Genomic DNA, 25,130 nt, shown 5'->3' on the forward strand with positions numbered 1-25,130 from the left:
ACAGTATGTACGCAAGACATAGAAGCTTTTTTCAATGTATAAATTATATAAATATCATAGCTGAAGTTTAGCTGTAGTGCAGAGGGTGGGGAAGAAGTAGTCATCCCATGCTCCCCAACTTTTTGCCATGCTTGCTGGGGTTGATAGGATTTGGAGTAATGGAAGATGTGGAGGGCTGCAGGTTTCCCCACATTGATTACTTTTGTGGATGGACTTGTTCTTTGTGTGCTCTTACCTTAAGGATCAGCTTGACATGGCGTGCCTCCCCCATCTGCTCCCAACATATATTTTAGTGCAATGTATTGTGTGAATTGAGGCCTTGTCATAATAAATATCACTGCTCCATTCTGGAAAAAGACTGGAGTGGGTGAGGAAGCTCTCTCTATAAAGAGCCCAACTCAAAGTAACTAGTACTAAACAATACAGTCAGGAGATAGGAAACTCCCAACGGTCCCATAGAGAATGAGGGATACAGACTAGCTCTTATGGGCAAGGAAGACCTATTAGATGCCTTGAGCCCTAACCACCGTTGCTTTGCAAGGAAGAAAAGCTAACAGATGCTACTTTATTGGCAGTGGGGTTGAAAAAAGAGACCCAACATGTACATGAAGGCACCAGGTGTGCCTTCTGCTCAGACCCTAAAAGTGCCCAATCTTCTGTGATGCTATTCATGGTTAGGTATTAGGAAACTGCTTAGAAAGGATACCTAGTTTTTGTATGTTTATCCACCAAGTGAAACTCCAAAGTGTAGTTATGATGACTGAAACTTAAGGAGTGGGAACTTGTTTTCCTTCTTACTCAAGGAACACAGAAATTTTGCTTTTGACAACTGCAAAACTAGTTTGGTGCAATGATTAATTTATATTGGCTCTGACAGTAAAAGGTATTATACTGACATGTAACAAGCTGAAAAGGGTGTTTAAAGAAAATGAAGCTGCAACATATCCACTTTAATTGTCAAGTTGCAAGGAACAGGAAGACTTGTGTAGGAATGTAATGTCTGTCTTGCTTAGTATCAGTAACTTGTTCTACTTGTTTCATGGTCCTCTCAAAAAGCATTCTTGATCCAGCGTGCTTGTTTTAATCATTTCCATTTGTGCATCAGGCTGACTGGTTTCCAACAAAATGGAACCTCAGGAATTTCTTTTCAACTTGGGGAGGCTGTTTTTAATAGATTAACCAGTGTGGACCACAGCCAGAGTTATCCAAATCTCCTTAAAATAGGCAGGATTAAAGCACAGTTGATTGTTTTAAAAGTCTTCAATCTTGGTTTAAATTATGCATTTTGTGGCTGAAATACAAGAGTTAATATTGACTTCAGTTATCTTGAAAGAGTTGAGGGTGTGTGCCTGTCTATGTGGTTTTGTTTTGTTTCAAAGAAAGATAAGGCATAACATGCAAATCTTGCTGTAGAATGCTACATTGCAAAGACAGCTGGTTCCTAAAGGGAAATGAAACAAATTTACTCTGAATTGTTGGAATGCCTAAACCTTGTCATTACCACTGAAATTTGGATTTTAGTCCTATTGTCCTTGCCTTGTGACATGTTTCTGATAGCTTCAAAGTCATTTATTATTAAGCTAGAGAAATGGAAACCATGGGAATGAACTGTCTTAGTGTATTATGTGCATATAGCCATTAGACAAGGATAGTTTAGCTTGAGCACTATTTGGTGTCAAAATACTGTAGCTGAATGGATTATTTTATTACACAAAAACATCTGTAGTTAATATAATCCCTTGGGTAGATCACGTGACTTATGATCTGTGTGGGGAAAAATGTGCCAGTTTTAGAAGGCTTACTCTGAAGAAACAGTGTTTGGAATGTGATTTCTAAATAGACATTTTCTTTAGTTCCATAATTCTGTCATGCCTCTTTTGAGTTTTAGAACTTTTTCTGAAGCTTCTCTGCTTTTGGAAAGTTGTGTGGGAATAATGTGTGTTTTTCCTATGTATGCTGTCTAGACTAGATAGAGATCAGCAACTGGCAGTCTGTTGGCCGAATCTGGCATTACTGAAAAACCATATTATTAACCTAGAAGCAATAAAATAGTATAAAAAGAGGGGTTGCTCTTGTGGCCATTTTGTGGAACCGGAGAGCACATCCATACTGCAGTATCGGAAGTAAATGGATTAAGTGTATTCTCCAGCCTCGTGTGTTTGATTGGCTATTAATGCACCGGGGTAACAGGCCTTTAAATCCCTGGTTGAGGGACAACAATTTATGGCTCTTGTGGCCATACGATTTTCTTGTTTTCTACATTGCGAAATGAAAGTGGCGTTCTGGATCACCAAATGTTCACAGGCTATGTGACCAAGGAGTTCAAGTGCTGGTGAAGTGGTGGGCTACAGAGTTGGAAATAGCTTGATATAGGAGAAAGATAAACAAAATCGAGCAGAAGTGGTTGTAATGAATGCAAAGGACTTCAGTTCCTGGTTGCTTGACAAAAATTAGAAAAATGCTGTGGGCACAGACCTACCCGTGGGTTTCTCAGCTTATTTCCAAATTGCAAAAAAGCCTCAAGCTTAGGCACTATTGAGTACCAAGTTATCAAGAGAGAGGTGGATAGTGGATAGATCCAATAGAGTCAAACATTTGATTTCCTGGTACTTGTGGTGACTAAGCCGAGGCTAAGCTGTTATTAGGGGCTCTGGAAACACCACAAGTTTGCTGAGAAACTGATTAGGCAGAGAAACCTTATTTATAGTTCTTTATATGTTAGATTCGTATGCCACTGAACTGGCAAATGTCATCAGGGCAGTTTACAATCATAAAAGGAAAAAAAAATCCACAACATGACAAGAACAAAATAATAAAAATAAAAAATATAGCAATAAAAGTATCAAAATAATACAGTGTTAAACATTAAGAAGCAATAAAATTAATGATCAGATCAACAGATTAAAAATGTAATGCCCGTTGGAAGAGCTTGGCATCTAAATGGATACAGTGAAGATGTCAGGTTGAGCTCTCTGGGAAGAGGATTCAACAGATGGTGGCCACTACAGAGAAGGTTCCTTTCTTGACATCCAACTGTCACATAATTTTGGGTGGCAGCACCCAGAGAAGAGCCTCTGAAGACACCTTTAGCAATTGAGAAGGTATATATGGAAGAAGATGCTCCTCCAGGTCCTAAGCTGTTTAGAGCCTTGACAATGGACATTTTCTTAGTGCTTCCAGTTAAATTCAGGAATTTAGAGATCAACTTGTGACTGCTTCTGAAAGCTTCCAGCTTCTTGCAGGACCAATTCCACCCTTTGGACTCAGAACCAATTTCTCATGCATAGGTCACAATTCCCTTACCAGGGACCATAAAGCTGGCAGGTTGTACTCCCTTACACATGGAACCTGGCCCTGGACTCATTGGGGCACTTTGTCAGGGTGCAAAGCTTTTTGAATAGGCATGCAGGTCCACAGAATCTATCTAGGGCAAACAGAACAGTACTGTAGGGGACTCTGTTCCTAGAAAAGATAGGTAGGCAACAAAATAGAGCAGAGAAATAATATTAATGTACGAAACAGTCATGAGGAATTATATTAAAGATCAATCTAACTACACGCTCATTTTCAACCACCCTCAGTGTGAGGGAAGCCTAGGGATGTATGGATTGTAAAGTCCCTTCTGTCTGTGTTTCATGGATTGTGAGGTGTCTTTCGTTCCATTGTCTACTCATTGATGGAATCAGCTTTTTTCCAGTTTCCCAAAACTTCATAAATTCACTTTTATGCAAATTCACACTTGCAAAAATCACACACACACACACACACACACACACACACACACACACACACACACAGAGAGAGAGAGAGAGAGAGAGAACATTTTCATCTTTTGGCCTATGGGGGAAATGTGCATTTTTTTAAAAAAATGTTTTTACATATATTTTTTTGTATGACTAAATTTGTGTAAAATTCCGTAAACTAAAAAACCCGCAGGATCCATGCGTTTTGGGAAAAGCTGGTCCACTGCAGAATTCATAGAAATTTGAACACATTTGATTCCGTTGTGGATTTCTCCCAACATCCCTAGGGATGCCCAAGCAGAAAGTATTAGCATCGATTGCCCAAATGCCAAGGCAGTTAGAGGTTCAAATCAAATGGAACAAAGAGCTTGAGGCTCAGAGTTTGGATCCAAGATGAATTAAAATGATGGGAGCAAAGGTTTAGTTCTAGCCACTGAATATATTGTGCATGGAGGTTCCTTGCCTACCTGGCTATGCAGAGTAGCACAAACTAATCTTCAGAACACAGATCGTTCTAGATTAAGGGTATTGAGCTGCCTGAGAGGTGGGGACGCTTCAGGATTAAATTGTTTTTCCATAGTTAGCTGGTCAGTGACATGGCAATCAGGCAAGCATTCACATGTTTTACCTAGAGTTAGGGAGCATTTAAAAAAAAAATCAAGCAGGAAGGATGGAAATTCTATTGCTCCTTTGCCTCTGCAGCAACTCCAGAACTTTAATATGTTTCCTGCAGCTCTCCAGATAATCCTTCAAGAACAGGATGGATTCTTGAGCCAAACTGCCTGGTTAATGTCAGTCAAGTCTGCAGTGCACACTACATGTGCCAAAGAGCCTGCACATCTGGAGCTATTCTGTAACAGTGAACAGCCTCAACAGAAAGCTCTTGCATCCCACTTAGCAGGAGGTGCATTGTAATGTGGAGGAGAGGAGTATGTGCTTTGGCAAGGGACTTAGTGAACTGCTGATAAATGAGGCAGGCCTTAGGTGATTTAGGTCAGTGTCTCCGGGCTGGTTTGTCTGTTATGACTGCTGCATGGTTTAATAAGGAAGAATGCCCAGTACAGATCCAATTATCTAGAAATGTTTGCAGAATGTACATCCTTCCCCCCCAAAAAAAACTTATTGGATTGATATCAACACTGTAATAGATTGAAGGAATACATAGTTTTGCTTTTACATTTGCACTACACTAATAACCTTGCAAAATCTCATATTACAGTGGCTGAAGACACAATGCTGTCTCTAGAATATTAGTCCAAATGTGTAAATGTTGAATTTGAGTCAGTACCTGATATGAAAATTGATAGCTTATTAAGTCCCCTTTCTTGAGGTGAAATGACTATTGACTTTTCTCATAAATGTACATATAATGCCTTCGCTTCTTGTTTTTCACACAAAGGTAAAATTGTCAGATGCCTAAAGTACTTGGCCTTCTGTTTTACGTTCATCGTGTCTCAGAATAGGTGGATCTGTATTGCAATCTGATGAATATAGAACTAAAACACAGTTAACCTTGATATCTGGGACAACTTTGTGCACAATAAGTATTCTATTCCTCTGTCATGATCATACCATTAATATTTTGTGAAGGTGGGTTGAGAGATCTCACATATTTAGACAGAAGCACTTGACTCTGTTTGAGAATTGCAGAGCAAGTGACAGTAGCCCGATCTGAAACAAATAGTATTTAAAATGTTACATGCGCATGGACTTCTCTTCCAGGTTGGATATCCCAGGGGAAAGTATTGGCTTTCTTGTACCTGCTCATGATGCTGGTGGAACTTTGGCCATCTGGTTCACATAACCATGCCTTGCAGATGATATTTCTATGTCCACATAAAAACAGGGAGTTGACCCTAAGTAAGAAGTTTGAGTAATGTGTATGTCTCCATGGAAAAAGAGAGATTGATGATGTATGTACCCTTTTGAGATGTAATGATAGCATTTAGACCAGTTTAGATGGCCAGGCTTCTTGTTGTTTGCAAGCCACTTGAGGTCTTAAATTTCATTTGTAGTGTGTTTGACACCAGAAAAAATGACGAAGAGTTAGGTCAGGTGTTGAACTTATATAATTGTATTATATGCTGCTTATTAAATGTATAAAGGTCCGTTTAAAGAGCATTTTTTCTTGTTTCATAGAGTAGCCCCTAGATATATTGAGCAACTTTATAGCTTCTTACACTGGGACATTGGTCAGACACCAATCCACATGCTAAAGATTGCTAACTGTCTGACACTGAGAAGGGTGTAATCCTCAAGATAAGTAGCTGCCTAATTTCATCTGTTTACTTTACTGTTCTGTCTTGCTGAGGAAATGACAAAGATTTCTTTTCCCTCTGTGTTGGCATATTGGGATCTGTTAGTCGTAGGACAGGTAACTCATTACATACTTGTGATGCTTTGGGGCACGTACTAAAATATCAGAAAGAATATTTATGATGGAGCTGAGGCCTAAGCAATTTGGCTTTACTCCAGGGGGAATGTGCATGCCAACCTGGAGAACTTGGGTTCAAGGCATGATCTTTATTTGCTGTGATTTGGGGCTCTAGCAAATGCCATCCATTTGGGAGCTGCCAGCTTCGTGGGCTGAAGAGATGTGTGAATTTCCCTTGTATTGTTATTCTGCATCCATTTTCTATCAATAAACTGTCATTCCTTTCACAGGTGGTCTAGTTTCATTTTGGTAATCCAAAGAATCTACGTCTACTTGACCCTGAATAGATCAGGCATCCAGAATAACACAGCATTTTTCATCAGATATTAGGATGATTTGAAGGAATTGGTTTTATAGCTTTTCTATTTATTATTTTATAAGGTCTCTCTTGTGGTCTTGCTCACTGCTTGGGTCACTTTAAAGGCTGAATCCCACCCACAAGAGAAACCATTTAATGCTCAGATGTGCACAGCAGAGGATTACTTGTGATGTCTTCCATTTTACCTATCATATCACTTCATGGCCTTCAACTGTTGGAACAAGGGAAACATTGTGTAATCTGTAGTCCCTTTTTACGTGACTCAGAAAGTTTATGCACAGCGTAATATCCTTTTTCTTGACAAAAGCGTGGGACTGATGAATCAAAGTCACATGTATGTAAAACTTGCAATGCACTGCAAATTGTTCTACTGACCACAAACCAGTATACATGTCTATTTTTATGAAGCCAAAGGGAGACGGCTAGGAAATTCTCCAAGTGAAAGATGATGCCTTTGTTGACTTATGCAGTTTGTTGTTGACTGAATCCCTCCAAAATTATCCAACTTTAGTATAGTCTGTAATTCCAGTGCAATTGAAATAAAATGCAAATAGGTTCAGAGAACCCACATCAGTAGTAAATATGTGCAAGTCAGATAGTTGTTTTAGTCTCTAGTGTGTGTGTGTATATATATACACAGAAAAAAGGGGACTGACAGTTGGAGCAAATATTTAGCAGTTGTGTTAAATGAAGACATCCTATCCTTGCCAAGACTTCCCATCCCAATGTTTTCTGTTTCCATATCTTGAATTAAAAACTGAAAATCTGTTTCCTGTTAACGGCTCTTGCTGTGCAAGGGTGGGTGAGAAATTCAAATGTGCAAGATAAATCCATCTTTTCTCGCCTCAAGATCTTGTGGCGGGGAGAGAGAGGAGAGGGTGCCTCCTTCAACACTGTGCTATTTCAGTGGCCATTCTGCCTCAAGCATCATTATTCAAATTGCTTCCACTTCCAAAGCACAGTGCTGCAAGGCTCCCTTCCTACCTCTGAGCCGCATGCGCCACATCGCCACTGATGTCTACACACCGCAGTGATACAAACATTTCTTTTTGCACAGAAGGCATGCCATTGCATGCCAGTTCTGTGTGCTGAAAACTGCCTGATGTGTTCTGAAAGCTGAACTCTATCGTGTAGTGGTGAATGTATACAACCAGCTGGCAATGGACTAGGAGTTGCTATACTTGAGATTTTCATACACTTCTTCTTTCACAGAGAAAAAGAGGCCTTGAACTACCTTGAAATAATTTCTGCATAAGTAAATTGTCACAGTCATGTAATAATTCATAATTGTATACTTTTATAACTCTGATGGACTGTAGGCGTATTTGCATCGGTGGTGCTCTGGTGCGTAGCTAATTGTAAAAGCGAAACAAATAGAAGATTAGATTAATTATTCAGCAGCCACTGGATTTATTTCTCTCTCTAACTCTATTTAAGGTTCATAGATCTCTTTATGCAAACTAATTGATTCTCATCATAGTATTGCAAGTGAGTTTTTAAATTTTAAGCACATCTCTCCCTCCACCCCCAGAGAATCATTTCCTGTACTGCTGATTTTACCCAATCATGCTTCTTTTTTTAACATAATTTTTGCTTTGCTTTGTTTTTAAAGATGGTTTCATTGTGGTAGTCCATAGTAAAAAAATAAAGGTATTTTCCCTTTCTTTTTCTTTTTTTTCTTTTTTTTCCCGAAACAGGTAAAATCCAAGCTTGTATATGTGTCACATTTCAAAGGATGGAATATCTGCAACAATTGAAAAGTTAGTCAATGAGTTCAGAAATGATTGTTAAATTTGTATATTTGCTACACTTAATGGTTTGGATATATTAAAAAAAAGCTACAAGGCTTATCCATGTGAACAAATATTGTGTAGACCTTGCAATAAAATCATGAGTACCATTTGTTATTTATAATCCCATGTATCATGTAGGTCAACTGACAAGAAAACAGATATAAATACATTGGGGAGAGGTGGGATTGCCAAGACTGTAATGATACATTTCCTTTTCAAAAACTAGGAAAATACAGCGATGGAGTGGGGGAACCGCCCTGCTGTTTTAAGATTAGAGTCAAGGGCTAAGTCTGCCTGGAAGTGTTGGGGACATGTGAAGAGAGTGCTTATCAACAGAACCTTCTCAAACTGGGGGGGGGAGGTAACGAGTGGGGTACCGCAGCGCTCAGTCCTGGGCCCCAGTGCTCTTCAACATTTTTATTAATGATTTGGACAAGGAGGTGCAGGGAATGCTTATCAAATTTGCAGATGACACAAAATTGGGTGGGATAGCTAATACCCTGGAAGACAGAAACAAACTTCAAAGTGATCTTGATAGGCTGGAGTGCTGGGCTGAAAACAACAGAATGAAATTTAATAGAAATCAATAAATTGCCAAGTTCTACATCTAGGAAATAGAAATCAAAGGCACAGTTACAAGATGGGGGATACTTAACTCAGCAATACTACAAACGAGAAGGATGTTGGAATTGTTGTAGATCACAAGCTGAATATAAGCCAACAGCGTGATATGGCTGCAAGAAAGGCAAATGCTATTTTGGGCTGCATTAATAGAAGTATAGCTTCCAAATCGCGTGAGGTACTGGTTCCTCTCTATTCGGCCCTGGTCAGGCCTCATCTGGAGTATTGCGACCAGTCCTGGGCTCCACATTTCAAGAAGGATGCAGATAAGCTGGAGCGTGTTCAGAGGTGGGCAACCAGGATGATCAGGGGTCTGGAAACAAAGCCCTATGAAGAGAGACTGAAACAACTGGGCATGTTTAGCCTGGAGAAGATTGAGGGGAGACATGACAGCACTCTTCAAATACTTAAAAGGTTGTCACACAGAGGAGGTCCAGGATCTCTTCTCAATCCTCCCAGAGTGCAGGACACGGAATAATGGGCTCAAGTTACAGGAAGCCAGATTCCGGCTAGACATCAGGAACTGTTAGAGCAGTACGACAATGGAACAAGTTACCTAGGGAAGTTGTGGCCTCTCCCACACTAGAGGCATTCAAAAGGCAGCTGGACAACCACCTGTTAGGGATGCTTTAAGGTGGATTCCTGCATTGAGCAGGGGGTTGGACTTGATGGCCTTATAGTCCCCTTCCAACTCTACTATTCTATGATTCTAAGATGTGCTACATTGTCCTGGTCCTGCATTGCCTTATGAATCATTTCAACCTTGCTAGAGGAATCCTCCAGTGAGTTTATTCTATCCTTCCCCATCTGGATTGAGCCTGAAAGACTAAGAAAAGTGTGGGTGCATGGAAGATCAGTTGTAAGCAAGTACAATTTCTGGCATTGTACAAATTGACAGTGTGGTGTAGTGGTCAGAGTGTTGGACTAAGCTCAAGAGGTTGTAGTCCCCACTTGTCCATGAAGCTGACTGGGTGACTTTGGGCTAGTCACTGAGTCTCAGCCTAACCTACCCCACAGGGTTGTTGTGAGCATAAAATGGAGAACAGGAGGACCATGTAAGCTGCCTTGGGTTCTTGGAAAAGAATAAAGGTGGGATATAAGTGTAATGATAAAATAAATAATAAACATAGTTACTAATGTCAGTTAATGCATCAGCCTGAGCTTGAGACACCATGAGGGAGCCTTAACTCCAGCAGGTTTTTGATAATGGATTATTTAATGAAGGGCCTACAAGTTTCTCTGATTGGTTGCCAGAACTGAAGAAATAGCGAGGCTTCATTGTATTTAGGACACCTACTACTAGCCATTGTAAACTGTTCTTACGGCCATTATTTGTGAGGGTTTCTCACACATCTGCTGTTTTGCAGCTGCCCTTTCAGCAGGGAGAAAGCCCCTGGGGGTAAAATAATGCCCTTTTCCTCTTTTACTTGTATTCCTGATGATTTTGGAAGGAGGCCAAGAAAAAAATCCTGAGGCACAGTCTAAAGAGAAACAAGCCCTCCCTCTCAAGCACCTACAAGAAGCAGAAGTAGCCGCTGCCACTGCATTTACTGATCAGGAATAGAAGAAAAAGGGGAGGAAATTACCATTGTTTATCTTGGCATTTACCTGCCAGGTAAGCAAGACAGATGGCCAAGGGAGCCTTCACACTTCAGGCTTTACTATGATGTGTAGTTTCCATACACAAGTCTTGCACTTGAGAGTCCTATCAATTCATTCTGATTCCTGCTTCACTGACAGCACTGTGGGTTGGAGATTTAGGCTGCAAATCCGAAAGCTGATTTTGACCCAGGCAGCTCCTCCAAGGAACTGTAGACCAGTCAGTCTGATTCTGATAACAGGAAGGATAATGGAATAGAGGATAAAACATTCTTTTTGTAAGTACCTTGATAAAAATGCAATGATTAGTAGGAGTCAGTGTGTATTTGTTAAAAATAAGTCCTGCCAGACTAATCTTGTATCCCCTTATTGAGTTAGTAGCTTAGTGGATTGTGGGAATGCTATGGACGTAATATAACTTGATCTTTAGCAGAGATTTGAAAAACATCCCTCATGATACTTTGGTTAGCAAACTGATTAAATGTGGGCTAGATTATTTGTGTGGTTCCACAGCTGTTTGAAATGCATATTCAGAGGGTGCTCATCACTGGTTTCTCATCAGTCTGGAGTGAGGTTTCAAGTGCGGTGCTGCAGGGCTCTGTCCTAGTCCAGGTCTCTTCCGCATGTTTATCCATAACTGAGATGAAGGGAATCCTTTATCAGATTTGTGGATGACACAAAAATGGGGAGGAGTAACTAATGATATAATAATAGCAACAACAAAACCCTGGATGACAAGAATAAGATTCAAAATGACCATTATAGAATGGAATACCAGGCCAAAATTAGAAAAATGAAATTCAGCAGAAAAATGCAAACTTAAACATTTAGGCAACAACAACCAAGCACAGGTATAGGATGGGGGATACTTGGCTTCACAGTAGTACATGTGAAAATCTGACTCACAAGGAGAATATGAGTCAGCAGTTGATACAGCTGCAAAAGATGGTAAATGCAGTTTCAGACTGCATTAATAGAACCATAGTGAAGTAATAGTGCCACTTTATGTTGATACTTGACAAACTTCATCTGGGGTACTGGTTCCATTTGTGGGCACAGCACATTAAGAAGGTTACTGACAGATTCGGACAGGTTCAGAGGAGGGCAGCAAAGATCATCTGTAATATGGAAAATAAATCCTATGAGGAAAGGTTGAATGAATTGGATTATGTTTATTGAAGAGAAGGTTGAGGGAGTGGGTTTGGAGTGATAACTTTCTTTAAATGCCTGTCACATAGAAGAGGGCAAAGACTTAGTTTCTGCTAACCTAAAGGGCTAGATCTAATGCTCTTATAAGAAGGTAGATTTTGGTTGAAGATTAGGAGAAATGGCTTAAACTCAATATCACAATGTAACCAATTACCTAGATGGGTGGTGGGCTCTCCTTTGCTGGAGGCTAGTTAACAGTGTTCCAGCTCTTCACTGTGCAGGGGACTGGACAAGGTGGCCTATAAGTCTGCCTCCAACTCTGTGATTCAATGATTAGGCCTCATCTAGAGTATTGTGTCCAGTTCTGAGCACCACACTTCAAGGAGGATTCAGACAAGCTGGAGCGTGTTCAGAGGAGGGCAACCAGGATGATCAGGGGTCTGGAAACAAAGCCCTGTGAAGAGAGACTGAAAGAACTGGGCATGTTTAGCCTGGAGAAGAGAAGATTGAGGGGAGACATGATAGCACTCTTCAAATACTTAAAAGGTTATCACACAGAGGAGGGCCAGGATCTCTTCTCAATCATCCCAGATTAGAGCAGTACAACAATGGAACCTGTTACCTAGGGAGGTTGTGGGCTCTCCCACGCTAGAGGCATTCAAGAGGCAGCTGGACAACCATCTGTCAGGGATGCTTTAGGGTGGATTTCTGCCTTGAGCAGGGAGTTGGACTCGATGGCCTTTTAGGCCCCTTCCAACTCTACTGTTCTATAATTCTATGATCCCCAGTATGCACTGCATGTGCTTTTATTATTCTTACTCACTGCTAGATCTAGTCTTGACTTTGATATGCTAGGATGAGGGCATGACGACACAGGTAACGTAAGGGGTGTGAAACAATAACATTTTATTCAATGCATACTAAATAAAGTAAGCAGCAGTAGGTGCTACTCACTTAGATTATTCCAGTTCCTCCTCTATGCCAGTGTAGGGACATGTTCAGATTAGCCCTCTCTGACTAGTAAAGGGAATTAAGATCCAACAAACTCTCACACTCTTCTTCATGCCAGAATAGGCCTTGATGTGACTGCAGGCAAAATCTTTAATAAAAGAAGTCTGATAGGATGTTTTTCATTAGCTTTGCATATTTCATCTAAGCTTCTTAAAGCACAGCTCTGCCTTCAAAAATGATGTCAAGGAACTGACCTTCTGTTCTAATTAGATTCTAGTTGCCACCTTGGAAAGTTTTCAAATTACTGCTCCATTATATAGGATGAACATACGAAAAGGAGGACAGGGCTCCAGTATCTTTAACAGTTGCACAGAAAAGGGATGATGATGATGATGATGATGATGATGATGATGATGATGATGATGATGATTTGTATCCAGTCACATTAGGCATGGTTCCTGTAGCTTTAACTGTTGTGAAGAAGAGGGGATTTCACCAGGTGCTGCATTCATACAAATGATACCTGCTAAAATTCCCTTTTCTGTGCAATACCACCATAGCAAATAGCCACCATAGCCAATGATGAGTGGATATGGAAGTTGCAGTTCAAAATATGGAGGGTCCAATGTTGCCCATCCCTGATCTATAGGAATGCATCAGGAAAAACAGTGTGGGGCTGATCTGTATAGTGAACTAATAAGCATCAGTTGTCCTGGGCTGTTGCATGGCTAGCACATAGAGGTGTGGTTCCAAGCAACCTTCATAAAAAGTCACCTTAGGGCACAATCCCATGGCAATGCCTGTAAGCCTCCAAACTTGGAGACTTACAGGCATCCTATGCAGAGCTGGAGAAGCGGCAGAGGTGATCTTGGCCTTTGCACACCTTCCTCTCTGCATTTTGGCTAGATGGGCTTTTTTGCCCGTCTAGCTGGAACATGTAGAAGTGGAAGATAAGGAGGCTGGGGAGGCCTTGGGATATGTCATATCCCAGCTACCCCAGTTCCCTCCCTGCCTGACATGCTTTTGCAAGCTCAGAGGGGCAGCCAGTGTGGTTCTGTCCACACCAGCTCTGGGAGAGAGGGAGCAAGGAGTGCAGATTCCTGGATCCACGGTTTCTGACCCTGTATCCAGAAATCTGAATTATTCTTTGCCTCCCCCACTGCGATTCTGTCTAGGGGCTGTAGGATTACTCCCTTAAGGTACATTCTTGTATCAGGAAAGTAACTGACACTTCCAGTCCATGGCTTTACTTAAAAGAGAAATAGAAGGAAATAACTAAATTAGGCATTAGTATGTGTGCAGATATACAGTCTGTCAATTTTAATGTATTGCTTTGAACTTCCCAAAGGTCTTGGTGTTACTTCTTTGATCTTCTTACACTTCCCTTCAAGATCACTTCATTAAAAGACATAGTGGAATGAAATAGCTCAGAAAGAATGCCATAGACTTAATCTATTAATAACACCACCTATATCCACAAACCTAGAGCTTCTCTTCCAGACTAGGTGATACACAAACAAGCCTAACATCCAGACCCTATGGGCCAAAACAGACATTACTTTAAAAATCCAAATTCCCCCCATACCTACAATTTCTACTGCAAAATAGTGATCCATTTGCTTAATTTTGCAATAGAAATTACAGGTGCAGGCCCATAGCGGGGGAAGGGAGGGCAAAAGCTAAGGCCCTAGTCAAGGCACCTGCACCTACTCCAGAGTAAAAATGGAAGAAAGACATAGCTAGCAGCTATACTGTTACCTTTAAAGCAATGTCTGTTTTTGGTCTTTAATGCGGATTTTGTGTAGGTTTCCCTTCTCATGCACTCTCAAGTTGTTGCAAGTGAAAATACGTTTATAACTCATACCAAATGTGCAAAAGCTATGTTAATGAATGGATAACAAGACACAACAGTAAATGTGTGAAATACCCAAACTGCTGCTGTTAAATGAAAATGTTTTGACATTGCTAGTCTAGAAGCTGGAAACCTTTCTGGCCCCCGAAGAGTTAGAATGAATTGCTTTATATGTTAACCATTATGTAATTAAAGTTTGCTGGAAAATGTTTTGAAGCATCTAGCAAACAAATCCTGTTTCCCATCATACTGATGTGCAAGATTCAAAATGCTGTACTATGATGTGCCATAGAGCCAAAACAGTCATGACTTTAAATCTGGCCAACAGCTACATCTGTTGAGAGAGCTATTGGGAGAGCTTTGGCTATTGGGTGGTATAGAAATGTAATAAATAAAATAATAATAATAAATAAAAATCTTCCACACCCCTACATCTTTAGTCTCAGTCTTTAGTCTAGAGTAGGTGCAGGAGTCCCAGTCCAGAACAGGATCATGGTGGGGGTGGAGGATGTTTTAAAACTACTTCAGCACCCCCTGCGCATACTCTTAAAGAAAAACAAAGCCAAAAAAGAAGAAGCAATAGTTTCTAGACACAGATGGTAAGCGGCAGTTACTGCAGCCGAAACTCTCCCCACGGCCTGAGTTCAATCCCAGCGGAAGCTGGTTCTCAGGCAGCCGACTCAGCCTTCCATCCTTCCGAGGTCGGTAAAATGAGTACCCAGCTAGTTGGGGGAAAGGTAACTGTGACTGGGGAAGGCAGTGGCAAACCACCCCGCTACAAAGTCTGCCAAGAAAACGTCAGCAAAAGAAGGCATCCCTCTAGGAGTCAGCAATGACTCAAGTGCTTGCACGAGAGGTTCCTTTCCTTCCTTTTTTCCTAAGGACTGACCCTCACTGCTTGGAAGGCTTCTAATATTCCTAGGCCCTGCTAGGCTGAAGCCGTCTTTGCCTCCCTGCCCCCTGATCTTGGAGTTTTTGCCAGACAGGCTTTTCAGCCCATCTAGCAAGGGTGCTTCAGAGGGAAGCCGAAGGAAGCTGGAGGAAGTTCAGGATAAATCATATCCTTGCCTCTCTAGTCCCCTCCTTGCCCACCGGAATGCCCCCTTCCTGCCTCTCCGGAGTCAATTTCCTCTCTCGTTTCAATTTCCAAAAAACGAGACAGAATCCTGCAGCGATGATGGTGGTGGCGGCAGAGGTCACAGTTTTCTCTGCACTGGCTGCAAGCGGATGGGGAAGGAGAGGTTGGCCCTCTGACGCCCCCTTCCGAGGTCAGAGTGCTCTGACCTTGGAAGGTAGTTTTCGAATTATCCTGTGACTCCTGGGAAGCTTGCACAGAGACCATAGGATTGCTGTCTTAAAGAAATGTCTGTTTTTGGCTCGTAGGTTTTAGGGATCGATAGTGCTTGGAACAGTTTTAACTTGTGTAGTAAACAGAGCTGTACTACAGAGACTGAACAAACATACTACTAGTTTTAGAAAGTGATCCTTGGCTAGATACTGAGATGGGGACTACTCAGGCATCTTTCAGGCTTTTCTTTGGCTGAATTCTCACCAAGGTTAGATGAGGTGGTGAGCCAGAAGCTGGGCCATGCCACTTCCTTCTGCAAGTGAAAGAGCTCACAATGGAATGTTCCTCACTATGATGCCACCCCCAACTCTCCCTGCATTGGGGAGAACACTAGGTTGAGAACGCTTGCCCCTATCATTTAGTTTTCTGCAAGGAGGGAGTATTTGTACAGAGGAACATCTACTTGTGTGATGTCTCATTGGAACAATATGGCTCACCTTCTGTTCCCTCAACTGCTTAAATGCAACAGATACAGCTTTAGATAGAAAGCCTTAGATACATTTTTAAAGTATATATTGCCTTTAACCAAACAACTTTGGGTTTGTGCATCCCTCCCCCACTCTTATACACACACACACACACACACACACACACACTCAGGAAAAAACAATGGATTCAATTTTATTGTGTGGGTTTGGGGTGTTTACAGACTTGTAGCATAGTACATAGAGAGTTCTTTTCCCTACTCTTCAGTACAATAAATGCAGACTTTGTAGATTGTGAGTAATGCCGTTCCAGTTGATTTTCTTTAGTTGTAAACTGATGACTAATGTGTTCCTTGTCCGCTGATAAACATTATGCAGAAAAGCACATTCTGATTGTACAAAAAATGACTTATGAATGAAAAGTGGGGAATAGGAAGTCAAGTAAGAAATAATAAAACCGGTAAAGAAGAAGATTTCATGGCGTTTCAGTGGAGGCACTTTTTAAACTGTTTTTATTGTTTGTGGTTTGGATCACTTTGGATCGCCATTAACATTCATTTCACAAAGAGCACCATTGAAAGGAGTCAGGAATGTCTGTGGCCACTGTGGATTTCCTCCGTGCCTACAGGAAGAGTAAATTAGTTACGAGAATTTGACAGACTGTCCCTAGTGTGTTAACCCTTTCCTTTCAGAAAGCAGCTCGTCCTTCATTGCAGTTCTTTTGGAAAGGAAACCGCACCAAAGTACTGCTTTCCTGTCACGAGAAGTTGTTAATATAAATGGAGCGCACACACAAAAATAAAAAATCCAAGATTGCTTAGCTTTCACATGAAATGAGACTTTTTGTTTGTTTTGTTTGAGAGCGTTTCCCCCTGATACATTCACTTTCATTCCTTTCTGTTTGACTATTCCTATAAAAATGGTAAAAATATGACAGTCTATATCACAATAGCCATCTTAAACAGAAACAAAAAAACTAGCATAAATGTTTGTGGGGAGGTGTTTTATTACCCTAAGCCATATTCAAATGCATCTTGGGGAAGTAAAATGTTTCCCAAAGACAGCCATATGTGTGATTGCAAAAGAAGACCACTTAATTTTGTTTCCCTGTATCATGAAACGTGTTTTTTTTATCCCAATACTTTGCACCGGCTGGGACAAAAAGGTAGTCAATTGCTAAAATACTGGGAAAATAAGAAGGTCTTCATATACATATTTCCATTGTAATTCACAATATTATTCCATTCAGTTGATAATTGCATATATTGCCTCATAACATTCCTTTTTTTCATTGTTCTCAATAAATCGTGTTGGTTTTGTTATAAACTTTCCTTATAAGCTCTAAAATTTTGGGGAGAGCATCTACAGGTACTTGTCTCTGCAAACAGTCACCCCCATGTATAGAGGACGATAAGAACAGCAGTGTGTGTGTGTCAGACAGAGCTAGTGTGTTCATTCCACTCCCCATCCTCACATGTTGAGTTTACACACAAGGAGAATGACAGTAAAAGTCTCCTAATCCCTATTGGATTTCTCTCAGTGGTTCTGGGGAGGGGGGAGAAAGAGAGAGAGAACTCTTCCCCCACTCCACCCCATCCTTTATTTAAAGTTCCTCCTTTGAACAATTTCAGCTGCTGCAAAATAACTTCTATAGATTAGGATGGCTAATACGGGCTTTGAACTCCCCAACCTCACACAATTTATTTATTATTTATTTACAATATTTATATACCACTTCCCATTCAAAAAGAGGCTGATGGGAGGGGAGTTTTGGCTTTTATAGCCTGCTTCCCCTCCCCTCGCGAGTGGCGCCAACGGAGGCAGCCGATAGCTGACCTCCCCGCCTCATTACACCACCCTCACCTGCAACTACCCTCCCCATGCCCAGGCTTTGCCGGGTGTGGGGTAAGGCATTTCCATAGGAGGGGGGCTACCATGCTGAAGGCTCTTACCCTGGTGGACTCCAATCAGAGGGTAGGTCTATCTGGAACCACCAGGAGGAGCATGCCCTCGGATGACCTCAGTGACCGGGCAGGTTGATAGGGGAGAAGGCTCTCTCTCAGCAAATAGCTAAACTTGTGTGCTTGCTTCAAATCACCTTCTATCTTGGAAAAAAAATATGTAATACAAAATCACAGCTGTCTACATGTTTTTAGTAAGCTGCCATTTCACCATAGTCCCCCTTCATCCACTATCTCTCGTCACTGAGGTGGTTCTTGATTTGGCTGTCACTGACTGTCATTTTGCCCATTATTTGTACTTTGTCTCCTTTTCACTGCGTTCTTTGCATTAAGTCAGTTCTCCACCCCACTCTGTCCTTAAATGTCCCTTCCCTCCCTGCCTTGCTAGTTATTGCCTAACACAGGAAAATGGTGCTGTGGGGAGGGATGCAAAAATATTTCACTAGATAATACTGGGAGCCCTGTGCCTGAAAGTGCCAAATTTTCACAAATTTTCTGTCCTAATCAGAAAATGGACTCTTAAAAGCATAAATCTTTTGGTACCCTAATTTTGAGTAGTACTCAACTAAATTGTATTGAATAAATAGACTAAAAGGCTAGATACAGAAATTACAGCATATGCTGGAAGTTATGCTACAGTGTGCAGTGTGATCAAGAGGCAATGCAGGTTTCCAGATGAGATCTACTACACCTTGCATGAGCTCTGTGTTATGGGATTAAAAAGGAATAAGGCATGCTGGGGGAATATCAAATGTACGTGCCTATCCTTTGGTGCAGGGAGCTTGTTTCAGGAATTGGGCTGGTGGTAGAAAGAATCATAAGAATGGACTGGTTTGTACATTTAGCCATGGGGAAGTGATCTTAAGATTCTCAAATGTCCAAATTGTGGGATTGCAGTAATTGTACTGCAGACTGCTAAGGGGTGAAATGCAGTTCTCCAAAATTGCAGTAATGTGATTTATAGAATGACTTTGTTTTCATGGCAGAAATGGAAAAAATGGGCTGACGTTTCATAATAAAGAGCCCACATTTCACCAGAAATGGTGTACCTTTCCTGATTTAGCAAAAAAAAAAAAAAAAAGAGGAATTCCTGATTAATCTAGTTGGTCATGTCAGTGTAATCTAGCCAGCAGTTGATATTGGTGGAAGAAAAGGCAAACAGGGACAGATCCAATTGTGTGCTTCCACTAGTGTTATTGATGTTGCATTAGTGCAGACCAAGCCAAAGTTTAATGAAATTTGGCCGCAAATGGCTGCTTTTCCCCATTGTACTACATATGTTTGCAAACTCTGGTTTACCCTAGTGCAACATCAAAAGCACTAGTGAGACCACACCACTGTATAATACCCATAGTTTAAATCTCTAGGGCTACAATCCTGTGCATATTTAGCCTCAAAAGTAGCTTACAGCATGGCTGGCTGGGGTATGCTGGGTGTTGTAGGCCTTTTTTCGGTATAAACATGCATAGGATAGCACCCTAAATATCTGTTTCATAGTTTGTCACTGGAGGGTATGCTTCCTTCAATGCAACTTCATCTCCCTTTTACTCTTACGTATTAACACTTGCATAATGTACTAAAACAAATCTGAGTAAACTGATTTTAAGTTAATACTCAGTTATTCTGTTTACTTTTCCATTATATAGGTTGCCATAGATTTTTGTTTTTTCTTTGCTGCTAAAAGCAGTGCCAGAACAGCTTGTTAGCATGGACATATCAAATAGCTGACCTCTTTTATTATATGTATTTTCTGCTTAAGTTACCTAAAAAAAAAAAGGCACAAATGTTTAATTATTTGTACTCTAGTTTCTTCATCCTTCAGGTTTTGCTCGCAGCTGCTTTTGAAACTCTTTTGTGAGAACTGTCCCTTATTCTTATCAAACAAGCAACAACCTCCCAGAAATGTTTCAGAAGTAGTTTGCAACATATCAGTTGGGACTTTGAGGGGTGGGTGGTGGGGTGGGGGGAGCTGCTGTTCAAAGAAACAAAAATCCAAAGTCCCCTTGGGCAGACCCAGCCCTTGAGAGTAGGTAGGGATCACCTGGAGGTGATTTGCCTGTGAAAACCATCACTAGCCTCACTGAGCAAGAGAAGTTAGCTGCATGGTTTGCACATTTAAAAAATTGACAAATGTAGTTTCAAAGGCACTCTGTGCACTTTCGCAATAAAATGCTTTGGGAGATGGAGACGTCATATAAAATACTCCATAAAACAGTGTCCTCCAGCTCTGCTCAGTATTTTAAAACCAGTTATTGTTCAACCTCCCTGATGCTGGAACTGCAAGGAATCAGTTTCACCTATTAGAAAGGGGATTTCTATTTCAAATCCCAGCTCCATCAGATTGATATTTGAGATAAGAGAGAGGGGATCCTGAGCTAATATGGTGTCTGTGATATCACTTCACCTACAAGAAGATGAATGCGAATGTAAGAGAAAAAAATACTGTTGTATGTTGAGGTAGCAAGCTCTCAAACGCTACCTATAATCGGAAAGTAATAGTGAGAGGACAGTTTGGGTACATATTCTGTTCCTGAAATAGGAGTTAATGGCTGTAGTTTTATATATTTTTTAAAAATGCAGCAATTGGAAAAAAAGTTTTATAAAAAACAAACAAAACCCATATGCTTGTAAGTCCGAATACAGCCAGTGCAGAAAAAAGAGTCTTCTGCTGATGTCTCTCTGTAGTCTCTTAAGTGCCTTCATCAAGTTTTTCTATCAGTTTATTTAATGTAAACTTGCCCACATTTCCATGTAAGACAGCGTCGGTTCCTTATGATCCTCCACCAAGTTATCTGGAAACAGCAGCTTTTAGTGGTGCCTTTAATTCCTCCTGTCCTATCCATCTCTTCTTTTTCCACATGATTTTTAAGGGCTGCAAATAGGGTATAGGTAAAACAATTATGGAGTGTGCTTATTTTGGTAGTAGTAGTAGTTAAATGAGACAATAGAGCTAGTGTTGTTTTTCCTGTCTTGCACAAAATCCCATGAGGATCATTGGTTCATCCCAAATCACTATCACACACACACACACACACACACACACACACACATAAACACACATCCCCAAAACGCAAACCCGATCCTAGGCAGTAAATGCATTGTCAAGAGCAGGGGTGAGGAACAATTGGTCCTACAGATGTTGTTGGACTGCAACTCCCTAACCGTTGGCTATGGTAGCTAGGGCTGATGGAAGCTGCAGACCAACAACATCTGGAGGGCCACACATTCCCCATTCAACCCCATTTTAGATGAATATGGACAAACAAGGTGTCCCCAGGCCAGTGGCACTAATTCAGTCAGGTTGGCCCAGTTCAGACAATTGTCCAAGACTCCATATAGTCTATGAAGCTGTGAATAAGCATCAGGGCTGCAACCTTCTCCCTTTCCCCTCCTCTTTGTTTGCATACTGGTTTCGGAACATAGATCCTGGCTTGTTTGTCAGCCAGACTGCACCCTTTACATCTGAACTCAGGGACTCTGGCTTAATATCTGTTAACAGACCATGTCCCCATGGTAGTCCCCATGTCAAAACCTCCCTGTGTACAGTATGTTGGGAGGGGAAGGTTCACTTCTCATTAGAGGACAGAATATATATATATTCTTACAGATTCTAGCACAGCCTTCCACATCCCAGGTGCTCTTCAGATGTTTTGAACTCCCATCAGCCTCAGGCAGTATGGCCAATAGTCAGGAATGCTGGGAGTCATAGTCCAAAAGGCACAAGGTTGGTTAAGGCTATTCTAGAATATGCACTCTGCAACCACTTTAGGGTGATTTTCAACCATTTTTTTTCACCTAATTCCCTTTAAATTTGTCAGAAACCACAGACACACCATATCATGTCCTTAGAATGTAAGCCTATGCGGCAGGGTCTTGCTATTTACTGTTTTACTCTGTACAGCACCATGTACATTGATGGTGCTATATAAATAAATAAATAAATAAATAAATAATAATAATACAAGCTGATGAATTAGCCTGTATGACTGTAAAGCAGCCTTCCCCAACCTGGTGCCCACCAGATGTGTTGGATTGCAACTCCCATCATTCCCAGCCATCTGGAGGCACCAAGTTAGGGAAGGCAGCTTGAGGGTTCTATATGAGTTTTCTTTTGTGTTCGCATTCATACAACTTAATTTTATCCACTATCAGTTTCTCTTCAGGTGCTGCAAGAGATGTGTATGTTTTTAAATTAAGGGAAATTATAGAATGTTTCACATAGTTGGCTCCTTACATGTCTTTTTCCAAATTGAAAGCAAACTGAATGTAGTCATCTGCGACTGAACTGTAATAATAATGTAAGCTTCACTGGAAGTCACAGGAGCAACAGATTATGAAGAGTTGAATAAAGGGGCTTCTCCTTTCACCTTTAGAATTACCCAGTAGGCCAGAAAGTATTTCGATGGAACGGTGTGGCTTCCAGCCCACTGACGGTGTGCAAGGGTCACAGGCACTTAGCTATACCGTGATGAGGTTTTGTCACTCACTTCTCCCCACTACCTCTATTAAGCAGCACAATTAGTTATTTCTTATCCCCTAAGAGGTAGGCTATGAACCTTAGTCCAACAGCAGAAAATCTAACAAAAAGTCCATGTTGTCATATTTTTAATTAACCATTCCAGTTTCTAAAAAAATCATTTTTACCGTTTTGAGAGCCAATTCACTGTTTATATGACAATTCTATTTTGCCATCTGTTTAAACAGAGATGTAGAAGGGAGATGCACCCTTCCAAATACCTAGTAAGATTCAGTAAGAATGTTTTGGGGAGCTACAATTGAATGTGGCTCCCTGGCATGGTCCATTTGATTTGGAGACAGCTATCTCACTTCATACTTGACCTGTATAGGTAGCAAAATACAACAGCCACTTAAGTTAGAAGTGTAAATTGATTTCAAAGAATGTAGATTTTATTTTGCAGGGTTCTAGCTATTTGATCCTTGTACTCTAGAAAATACTACTACTATACTATGACTGGGTTCAGACGACACAATAACCAATGTTGGATTAAATAGTCGATGGTTGGTTATTTAACCCACTGTGGGGTTATTGTGTTGTGTGGCAAGTGTTTTTTAACCAAAGGTTGGTTATTTGACCAAAATAACTAACGCTAACAACCTGTGCTGTACAGAGTTGGCTATTTGAACCACTGATGGTTTTTGTGTTGTGTGGAGAGCACCGTTCGTTATTTCCTTGGCCCCCATTGGTTATTATCTCACAAGGCAAGAGCAGTCAAAGCGGCAACTGCCGCTCTAGTCCGACTGGCAGGATAGGTTTTCAGCAACAATGGCTGATGGGATACTAGTGGGAAGACTTGGGGGGGGGAAGCAGGGGAAGAGCGAGGCAATTCAGAGTAGACTAATATTCAACTCAACACTGATCCTAATCCACATCACTGTTGATTATTATCATGTTGCGTGAGGACTACCCCCTAGATAAACAACTGTCAAGTTGATTATTACCCCACCATTGACTATCATGTTGTCCAAATGCAGCCTCCTCCTCTTCCTCCTCCTCCTCCTCCTCCTTCTTCTTCAAATATCTGTTAAAGAAGCCATCTGTGATTTGACTGTGCATCAGCTTAATTTTCTTCCTGTCAGAATAAAATATTCTTGGCAGTATAGTGTGGTGGGACAGTAGATTTCCAAAGGAAAAATAAGTTCCAAGTCATTAGTCAAAAGTAAATCTTCCAGTTACCAAAGTCCTTAGACTTGCTGGACTGCGTATATAATTTAATGGTTGCTGTGCCATCTGTGTTTTTCATCCATTGCCTTCAAGAAATCTATAATGTAAAGAATATGGCAGTGTTGTGTGAAACACTGACTTGGGGCTATTTCAGTGTGTCAGAGGTCAGACAGTCCACTTGGCTGACGCTCATGTTTTGTAAGGTAATCTTTCAGCATGTGCTGAGCCACTGTTTCCCAAGATGCTTGCTGCAATTTGAATGCCTAAAGCCAGAAGAGAATCTTTTACTAGCACTACTATGGATGTTTCCTAAACTATTACTTTATTAGCTGGCTGCAAACACAAATAAGCATCCAACATACTTCTGGATGCTTGATGTAAACATTGAAACAAACAAAACAACAACCCTCAAGTATTAAAGAATATTGTTGCACAAACTACCAGATGGGACAGTATAAAAACATTTTCAGAAGGAAAACGGGTATTGGATATATAGTTGTGGTTTAAATTGTAGTTTTGTTATGACTCAGACATCTTGGTTACAATCTCATATGCCCATTATTGTAAGTCTTTTAGAAATAAATAGTGAATGTATATAAGCAATAGTCTAAACCAGACTTTCCCAACCTGGTGCTGTCCTGATATTTTAGTCTTCAACTCTTATCAGTCTCAGACAGCTTAGCAAATGGCCAGGAGTTGTAATTTTCCAGCTGGCCCCAGTGATGGGCATTGTAGTCAAACACTTCTGGAGGGCTCCAGGATGAGGAAGGCTGCACTAAAGTGTAGTTTCTCCCTAGTTAGCTGTTTAAAAGAAAATAGCTTCCTAAAGCAAGGCCTTGTTGAATAGTTTTACATTAAGGCTTCTGTTGCATAAGGACATACTTTATTTCTGTTTTGCAAAATGGGGGTTGAAGGGCCTGAGAAAAGAAATAGGTCTATGACATACAGTGAACTATAAAAACTATTCATTTCAATTTTTTTTAGGTAAAAACAAAAAGGGCAGAATATATCTGTGGGGGGAAAAGTGAAGTGAAAGAAGAACCAGAGCACGTAAGTACTTCTCCCTGTTGTAAAACTTGATTGGATTTCTGAGGCTGCCAATGGATGTTCATATTTTAAAAAACTGATAGTAGCCTTTTGGTTCAGAATGGTAGAAAATATGTCCTTCTAAGGAGAAATTATATAAATGTCTTATTTGGAAGACAATTAAGGATTTCTTGGGATTTTACAAATATCTTATGTTTGTAAACAT

At 40.8% G+C, this 25,130-nt stretch overlaps 1 protein-coding gene across 2 annotated transcripts in view; it reads left to right on the plus strand.

Annotated features, from left to right (window-relative positions):
- PLXNB2 (plexin B2) overlaps positions 1-25,130 on the plus strand; it is a 335,450-nt gene that overhangs the window by 149,212 nt on the left and 161,108 nt on the right. The window contains exon 3 of one of the 2 annotated variants that reach the window (XM_063134078.1): positions 24,863-24,928. The exons of the other annotated variant lie outside the window; for it this stretch is intronic. The gene's annotated coding sequence lies outside the window, so the exon portion shown is untranslated. The remainder of the gene's footprint in view (positions 1-24,862; positions 24,929-25,130) is intronic. 2 annotated transcript variants of the gene reach the window in all.

Source organism: Elgaria multicarinata, chromosome 9 (genome assembly GCF_023053635.1).
Source record: "Elgaria multicarinata webbii isolate HBS135686 ecotype San Diego chromosome 9, rElgMul1.1.pri, whole genome shotgun sequence".
NCBI lineage: Eukaryota > Metazoa > Chordata > Lepidosauria > Squamata > Anguidae > Elgaria > Elgaria multicarinata.